Raw genomic sequence first — 8,293 nt, 5'->3', positions numbered from 1 at the left:
ACATCAGGGTTCTCCATCTTAGTATCACCAGTCTCCACTTTTTCTTTTTCCCGATCATTGTTTAGGTCAAACTCCGAAAGTTCTCCCTTCTCGCCTTCAGGCTTCACTTCAATGTTGTTCTCAGCAACAGTTTCCACTTTTTCTTTGAACACATCGTCATAAAGATAGGCATCCATTTCTTCTGGGCCTTGGTTCAGGTCTAACAAAACCCCTCTCTCAGGCACCTTGTTGTCATCTTCCACTTTCTCCTTCTCTCCACCTTCTCAAACACAGCATATAATCATCTATGTAAATCATTCTATATCTTACACAGAAAAGTGCTAACAACGCACTCACACAGTTATCACTCTATATCTTACACAGATGCCACTCATTTAATAACCAAATCTATAAAATTTTCTATATTTTCTGTCAAAATTCAATTCAAAACGTTGTGCTTCGGAATGTATTACCAGCATTTCTCTCTACTACATAGATCCGACTCATTGAATAATAAAAAGTGAGATCTACAAAATTTAACACCCTCTAACAAAATTCAGCAAAAGATTAACAAGTATTGAAAACGGTTCACTTTGGAGTATGGATATTTATTATATAGCATTTATCAGAAAACCAACTAAGCATAACAAAATGGTATTAGATCAAGAAATTCATAGAAAAGACATATAGACTGGCTTTTGTTTATACCTTGAGGAGGCACCATCTCAGCATGCTGTTCCACAGTTGGGGATGATAGAGGATCAGAAGAGTTGACACGATGAGGATCGATCTCTGATGAAGCCTTCCTCTTGTGACCAGCCAAAGCCAAGGGATTCGGATCCCGTGAATCCGCTTCATTGACATCATCAGCGCCACCCTTAAGCTCCATTGTTTGAGAGGAACAAGGAATTCCCTTTTCTCCGTCTCCCAGAGACCCTTCTCTACCTTGAATTGGAGTAGCAGCAGCGGTCATGGTGGTGGTGGCCTCCATTTTCACTGACTCAGAGCTCTGCATGGTTAAGGAACTGAAACTGAGAGCAAAGTTAAACTGCGAAAACAAGAAGAAAACGAACACAGAATAATAATAATAATAATGATAGCTTAATGTTGTGGGTAGGGTTCTTGCACTGGAAAAAGGTTCTTATATATATAGGCTACGTAAGTTGACAATGTTTAGGTGGCGAAGATTATATGAATAAAACGGCGCCGTATTCCGCGCTATATATTTTTTTCACCAACATTTTTCAATTCTATAATTTTTGAAAATAATTTTAGTAGACAAAAATTTGGAAATCCTCACGAAATTTACTTAAAATAAATCTCTATCTGTGGTTTCAGATCTGAAGTGGATTGTGAAATTTACCACAATGAGAAACTAAGACCGTGTTTGGTTGATCAGATTGCAAACCACCAAATTTACCACCACAGAAAAAGAAAAAAAAGAAAAAGTTATTTTAACGATTATTTTTTGACAATTTTGTAACACATATATATAATTTATGGTTAGTTCGTTTTAAATATTTTTTTATACATAAATTTAAATAGATTAATAAAATAATGACATTTATTATAAAATAATTATTAAAAAAATTATCAAAATATCAAGAAGAAAAAAACTATATATTATTATTCATTTCAACTTAATATTTTTTTTCTAAACGCACTTAAACCCTTTAAGCGAAACGCCTTTTAACGTGCTTTTTTCCTTCCTTTAACGTATTTTTTTCTTGTTTGTATATGCTCACTGCCAGGTAAGAAAATAAACGCAATGCATCACAAAAAATGTATATATATTAATTAATAATTCATATAATATATTTTCTTTCTTAACCATTTATTACATTTTCAACTTATCTCTTTTCCCTTTTTCTCCCTCCGTTGTAGAACTAGTGTTTGTCATAAAAGTATTTATGATGTCTTTAATGACAATTAAAGATAATCATTTTAAATACATTGAAGAAATTAATGTTTATGTCTTTTTCTAGTTTTGTAACAACCATTGCGAGAAGTCAAATGTCTTTTTATGAAATTCAAATTTTAAGACGCGCTCAAAGAGATATCTCTCGAAAAATATATTGAGTAGTATTTTTCATTTTTAATCGATGAGTAATAAATTAAATTATAAATACTTCTTCCACATTCCCACGTTAAGTGGAATTTTAGTCTTTTATAATAAATTTCAAACTGATTAATGGTCTTGATTTTAAATAAACTATCAATTTTTTCTATTTAATTTATTCTTAAATTAATCACTCTAGTTTTCTCAATTAAAGTAATGTATTTATTAAGAAAATAAAGTTAATTTATTAAACTAGTTTTAAAAAGTGACTTATTTATTATTTTCTAAAGACACGCTAAATGACCTTAAACCATGTTAGAGTGAGGGAGTACACATTATTTTGTATTAGAAAATGAAAAGTCTTAAATAATATCGATTACCTTTGTTTTATAATTGTAGTTTAAGGTAAGAACAATAATAGATGCTAATTTTTTAATCTACAATTGCATTAGTTTTATTCAGATGATGATTTATTTGGAAATGAAAGATAATAATATTTCTTCGAAAATTGAGAACTTTAAATCCATAATTATATTAAGAGACTAAAAATAATATAATTTTGGAAAGAAATGAGTGGTTTAAAAGACTTTAGTTTCTAAAATAAAAAAATTATCAGCTGTGTTTAAAATTCGATTTAGCTTTAAATGTTTAATGATAAAATTTTATTTTAATCCGGTAAACTAAAAATTATTTTTATTTCTCAAACTTTAGAAAATGTTATTGGCGTCCCAACAACTTCTTGTAAATGTAACTAATAAAATTTGTAATAATTACATGTATAATTAAAATAATATATATATATATATATATATATATATATATATATATATATATATATATATGTGTGTGTGTGTGAGTACGCCTGTTTTTCAGTTGGTACATTTTAACCATGTGTACCGGATTATAGTAGACAAAAATATCCTCAAATATTATGGATTTTAAGTTTTAAAGTCGAGAATATTTAAATAATTTTCATTCTAAAACTAAAGAAAAAAACCCCAAAACCTTTACTCGCCTCTCTCATTCCTCTCAATCCTTTCTCTTTCATCTCTCTCACTCCAACCTTTTCTTTGTCATCTCTATTGTAGCCTCAATTAAAAAAAGTCTGAAACACTGACCGTTAAGCAATTTCTTACAAAAAAAAAAGATTTTATAATGAGTTTTCATTTTATAATTTTTGTCTTATCTAATTTTATCTAATTTTCACAAGTATAATGACATATGGAGGAATTGGTAATGCACCTGGAAAAAATCAGAAACACTCGCTACTAAACAATTTCTTAAAAAAAATGATTTTATAATGAGTTTTCATTTTATAATTTTTGTTTTATCTAATTTTATCTAACTTTCACAAAGCATAATGACATCAGAAGGAATTGGTAATTGGCCTACAGGTTTTTTAAGAGATGACAATTCAACATCTGCAGATGATGAAATTAGAGAGGTTAGTGAAGATGATGAAATTGAAGAGATCTTGAATGAACCTTTGTCTGAAGGCGAATATGCCAATGACTCAACTTTTTGCAAAGGTAAATTGTTTAACGACGAGTATTTCTATTTTTTTTTTCAGTTGGATCTACCATAGGATGATAGAGAAAAGGTTGGAGTGAGAGATGAAAGAGAAAGGATTGAGAGGAATGAGAGAGGCGAGTAAGGGTTTGAGTTTTTTTTAGTTTGGAGAATGAAAATTATTTAAATATTCTCGACTTTAAAACTTAGAATCCATAATATATGAGGGTATTTTTATCTACTATAATCCGATACACATTGTTAAAATGTACCAACTGAAAAACAGGCGTACACGCGTTAACAAACTCATATATATATATATATATATATTTCTTTCTCGTTTAAATATCTTTCAAGTTCTTAAATTTTTGTAAAAGTTACTTTAGCTTCTTAAATAAAAAACTTATTGTTTCTCTTAATTTTTAAATTACTTTTTTAGTCTCTTAAATTTAAAAAGATATTTTCCATCGTCCTATTATTAAAATGTGTTGTTGTAGCAATCATAATTTCAAAGGGATGCTTTAATCCCGTCAAATTGCAATACGAATTTACAGTCTTTCAATTTGAAAATGACTTCATAGAGTAGACAAAGTTTTCGCTGCTAAAAGGTTACTTAACATTTTCTGAGAATGTTAGAAATAAGATTAATACAATTTTAAACTCCCAAAATTTAGATTACCAAGTAATGTTTTAAGATAAGTTAATTCGCGATTTTAAAGAAACAAAATCTAATAAAATGAAATGGAATAATGTGTGTTCCTACTCAGAAATATTAAAGAGCACCGTCCAATAAAATTTATTATGCCTCTTTATTTTAAAAAAATTCATAATTATGTTTATTGGAACAATATTCACATATCATAATTAATTTTGACAGTTTGATATTATGGTTATTTATGATGAGGTATCCTTATATTATTGTTAACTATTCTATTATTATACACTTACCGCAAATATTATTCCAATGAGAACATAAGTTCACGTCCAATGTTTTAAATAGAGTTAGTATTGTTCAAAGAATACTCATTTAATAATGACTCTTACTCATTATATTTATAAAGATCCAAACTCTCTTACTAACTTAGCGTTAGAGAGTCTTTTGCCACATGGATTTTGAGTTTTAATCTTTTGCTATGAGAAAAACTATAAAATAGTGTGTTCAATGAGGGAAATCACAAGTAATTGCCAATGACATTTGAATTGAAAATAATCATTGCTAAAACTGAAAATGATGGATTATAATTAAAATATAACAAATTGTTGGAAATCCAAGTGTGAGTCTAAGTCTCATATTAGATAGAAATTAGAAAGTAAAGCACTATATAAAGACGAAAGATCTATTAATCCATTGTTTAAGGTTTTGAATATATAGTTGTGTCAATCCTTTATATAATTAGACTCAGATACAATTGGTGATTGTTGATGTTCATTTGGATGTTAGTCATCTTATTGCCCAATATATAAAGCATTTAGGATCAATCAATCCATACACATTACTCAATCTTGCATTTTGAGCAACTCTGGCATATATGAACTTATCCATTATGCTCCCAAATGTGACCATAGCCAGCTGGGAAGCAAACAATGGCATAATGAATCATGAATACTTTTTTGCAATGTAAAAATTAATTTAACTATATAATTGAATACTTTTTTAAGATCGTAACTTTATATTATAACAAGGTCTTAAATTTAATCTTTATATGTTATATAATCATATTTTAATGATATTCTTATAAAAATTAAATGTTAATTTAAGATTCTATTTAAAATCTTCCATTTAAAGTGTTGCTAAGTTTTTAAACAACAATAAGTAAATTAGTATATAAGAATAAATGTTTTTTCCTTAGATTCTCCTTGCATACAAAATAGTTAATGACAAAAAATAAGTAACAGGAACCAAAAATAATATTTTGATAAAATTCAAAATCTTTAAAATATAATAATGGACCCATCATTTTGAATGTAATTATTGTTGATTTACAGTCTGATCAAATAATTCAATCAATTTAATTGTAATGTAGTTCTTGTCACACCCCATTAAATATTCCACCTTAGTGGAATACATGTGTTACTTTCCTTCTAGATTTCTTATGATAGCCCATTTAATTTCCCACTCATTGGAAACCGTGTGATAGCAGGAAATATGTGAATTTTCAGAAAGTGGAAGACAGGTGGCAAGCAGGGAGTGGACGGTTCAGGTTTTGAGAAGTCATATTTAAGATGGGATTTTAAAAGTTGACGCACTTTCCGCATGCACCCCTTCTTCTTCTTCAGATCAGTTTCCAGAAACCACTATTTTCCTCCTCCTTCTCTCTAAAACCTTCAACATTCTCTCTAGAATTTTAACCCCTTCTTCTCCTCCGATCATATACCTTCTTTTAGATTAAATACTCCCAGTGACAAGAGCTTTCATTTGCACCGATCAGATTTTCGTTCTGAACCGATAAATGTTTTTGACTTTTTGATGTTCTTTGTATTCTTACATGCATGCACACTTTAAGCTTGCATGTCATTATTAAGCCATACCTCTGAATCCAAAATTCGTGTAATCAGACCTTGGACTTTGAAAACCCTAGAAGTAGTTGTTGTCAAGAAACTTAGAAATTTAGCTGGAATTAGAGGTAAGGGAAGCTTATAAGATTTAATTATGATTACTTTGTATGTATGGATGCATGATTTAATGTGTGTATGTTTGATGATTTTAATGGTACGTTGAAATATTGTATGTTGTTGTATGATATGTTTGATCTTGGTTCTGTACTTAGTATAAATGTATTAAACTTAGTGAAATTCTGGAATCTGTGACCGAGGGTCATTAGGACCGTTTGGTCCTCCCCTAAACCGTTCGGTCTTGACTGAATCCTCTTCTACAGAGAACCAGTTGATGACCGATCGGCCTTGTGATGCTCATATTTATTGTTACCTACTTTGCTTAATCTAGTCCTTTTAATAAGTCAAGGGAGTCTTTCCTCTCGGTTTTAATATATATATCATCTGTTTCAAAATGTTCGGTCATAAACTGAGCTTTCGGTCATAAACCGAGCTTTCGGTCACACAAGTGCTCGGTCTTAGACTATCACTTAACTTATGAAGTATTCGGTTTCATATTATTATTATTCAGCTAAAGAACGTTCGGTCATGTGAAGCACTCGGTCATAGATCTAGTGCTCGGTCTTATGAGATGCTCGGTCATAAATTAGTATTTCTATGGTTTAAAGTACTCGGTCTTACATTGAGTACTCAGTCTTGAAGTGCTCGGTCATAAACTAGTAGTACTGTTATCAAAAGTGCTCGATCTTGTATTAATACCATTTCAATTGAAGAGTGCTCGGTCTTAGACTGACACTTGTTTCCCAAAGAGTGTTCGGTCTTGTACTGACACTCGGTATATTGAAGAGAACTCTTTTGATTTTAAAGTCATTCGGTCTGGATTATATAATACATGGTCTCGTTAAAGTTTAAATCAATTGTTGAGCGTTCGGTCATTTTCATAAATCATTTATATTCTATAAGTTTTACTTGGCTTTGGATAGTACTCGGTTCTTCTCAGTGTTCGACCGCTCGGTCACTTACTAAATTATTCCTTGATAATCATTCTTCCCCTCAGTGTTAGACCGTTCGGTCATCCCCTTAACAATTTCTATTCTTCTGAATGTGATAGTATGTACTCGTTTAAACTGGTTGAATTTGGTTAAGTAAGAGAATTTCAAAGGAGGAATGTCTCATAATTGGTGATGATTGGTAAAGTATGAACATGGTCAGACTCTGCTGTTGTTTTGTTCCTGATATTCCGTGATGACGCTTTCTCATGTAGAGAAAGGTTATTCATGCGTGGGAATGACAGGAGGTTCGCGGTCATAAGACCAGATGATCATTTTAGGACTAACCTCGAGTGGCAGCTGATGAGTTATGCCAGCTACTACACCACACTGGGTGCTAGAAACGTCGAGTTACATGGTTCATACAGTATGTTTGATTGATATTAATTGGTGAAGTAAGAATATGGTCAGCTTTGTATTGGTGTTCATCCTGATATTCTAATGCTCACTAGTGCGAGTGATGCATGTGGTGAGAATGGCAGGAGGCTCTAGCCTGGGCGGTATGTACAGCCTTGACCTAAGGTGTTTTAACGGGCTAACCTCGTGTGGCAAACTCAATGGTTATCCATGTTGCGGTAATACTGATGGTTTATTCTAGATTACCGCCCACGGGTGCAAGAACGACCATAGCTACATATTCTTACAGTTCAGACAGTGTCAAAGTGGTTGGTCGTGATGATGTTTACCTTTCGGTTTTATTGTTACTCTTGTATGATGATTACATGATTGAGATATTATTGTGATCATATTACTTTGATGTAAAAAAATGTATGTGAGTCAGATTAATTAAATTGCATAAGCTTACCCTTATTTTCTTGTCTTGTCCATGTGTCGTTCGGTCTTAACCGATCGGTTGTTCTCTTCACTGCAATGATCATCCAATGGATGTGAGCAGAGGGTGATCATGAAGATTCCTTGGAGGAAGTCTTACAGGTCGTTCGGCCTGAAGACAGTGTAGGACCGTCCGGTCAGTAGGTTACTACTTAGATAACCATTCGGTATTTATGGTTATATTTAGCATTTTGTATTATCATTCGGTTTAGCTCTTCTGTTTAGTATCGTTCGGTCTGTAGTTGAACCCTTATCTGTTCGGTCTCAACTTGTAAAGTTTATCAGACTTCATTTTCCCTGTACAATTTTAAAT

This window comes from Vigna radiata, chromosome 11 (assembly GCF_000741045.1).
Source record: "Vigna radiata var. radiata cultivar VC1973A chromosome 11, Vradiata_ver6, whole genome shotgun sequence".
Lineage (NCBI taxonomy): Eukaryota > Viridiplantae > Streptophyta > Magnoliopsida > Fabales > Fabaceae > Vigna > Vigna radiata.
This window is presented reverse-complemented; position numbering follows the sequence as displayed.